Here is a 1,649-nt window from a genome sequence, read left to right as displayed (position 1 = left end):
GAAAAACAAACAAGACCCCCAGAAAGCTAAGTGCAAAGTATGAATACATATTGCAGACCTCAATAGAACAGTTCCACTTAGAGAGGATTTGCTAGGTCTAAGGCAACAGAAGGGAGGAACCTGTCTGTTTCCTGCAAGCTTTTGTGAATCAGCTCTGTATGAATCCTTTCGTGCCTCTTTAAAGGTGTTGGTTGATTCCTATCTCACAACCAGAGATCCTGACCAAGTTCTGGTCATCCCAGGGTTTTTTCCTTACTACCTGGTATAGACTATTACAAATTTTTCCTCTCTTCAGAAACCAGAGACTGCGACTCTCCGTTATCTTTAAGCATAGACTTGGCTATTCTGTAGTTGGTTGCCATTTTTAAGCACACGCTTCTATTTTCATGCCCTGACTCTAAGACTTCTCAGACTTTTGAGGCACAAAGACCCAATCATGTAGAACTGGGTCATCAATATTTCATTTCCTAGTGACACACATACCTCACAGTCAGAGTTGCTTTTTTTTTTTTTTTTTTTCCTTTTCTTTTTTTATTCATTACCGGGTCAGCACTTAAAATCTCAGTCAAAAGTTTCAATTACAGTAGTGACCAAAGTGGTCACTGCAGGATAGCTGGGGTCTATGTAAGGATGTGCTACTTCCAGACATCAGCTGAAGGGTCCTACAAAGCATTTTGAGCATCCTTGAAAGCCAATGTTGCTAGCTTTGTGCATCATAAACTTTCCTTGACTGTGTTAGGAGTTTCTGATCGTAAAGTCCAGGCTCTTAGTGACTGCTTGTGACTGACAAACTAAGTTGTAAATCTCCAGTGATACATTTTCCACTGTCTAAAGGTAACGTGGTCCCTGGATGTCCTTTGCTATTCGTCCACCAAGGTCAATGTCTTCACTTTCACGTATGCTATTAGTCTATTACATTTTGTTGTTGCTAGACCTACCTCACCTATTTTCTGTCATGTATCATCTGCCTATTGTCCTCTGCCTCTCTTCTCCCCTCAGGTGACTCCCATTACTGAAAGATGGTGAAATCTTCAACTCTTAATATGTTTTTCTGCAGGGAATTCTGGCCTTAGAAATAGGACATAGGAATAGGGGCAGTGCAGGAAATGAGCAAAAATTTTTGTAAGTATTTAGGCATCTGAAAATGTACAAAAGGTATTGGCATTTCATATTGCATAGTGCATAACTGCCTTAAAATGAACAATGGGAATTTGGTCCTTGCTTGTATCTGTAGTCACCTAATATTTAAAAAAGTGTGCCCAAGAGACCTGTCATTGAAACTTGGCAGTACAGCAGAGACTCTTTCCTCTGAGACACAGACACTTCTTTTATTCAGGGACCTCTTTTCTTCATCTAGGATTGATTAACTTTGCCATCTCTGTTCTGACTGGCATTATCAGTGGGTTTCCCATATCTCTGTCACTGCAGTGTTTAGCTGTAGGGTGAATGGAATAGCGGGATGTTATTCAGAGCTTGGGGCTTTTGGGTTATGGTCCTACTGTGAAAGTGACATTTCTGGAGTTGGCTGATTGCTTTTCCTCCAGATTTGGGGCAATGTTAAGTCTGCTTGAGAATGTGATAAATTTGCTGTGCTTATAAACTGATCTTTCCAAAGACAAGTAAATATCAGTCTGAAACCTTTCTCCTAC

The sequence above is a fragment of the Falco naumanni genome, chromosome 4 (genome assembly GCF_017639655.2).
Source record: "Falco naumanni isolate bFalNau1 chromosome 4, bFalNau1.pat, whole genome shotgun sequence".
NCBI classification, from domain to species: Eukaryota; Metazoa; Chordata; class Aves; order Falconiformes; family Falconidae; genus Falco; species Falco naumanni.
The sequence above is the reverse complement of the archived record's forward strand: the minus strand, read 5'-3'. Positions refer to the sequence as shown.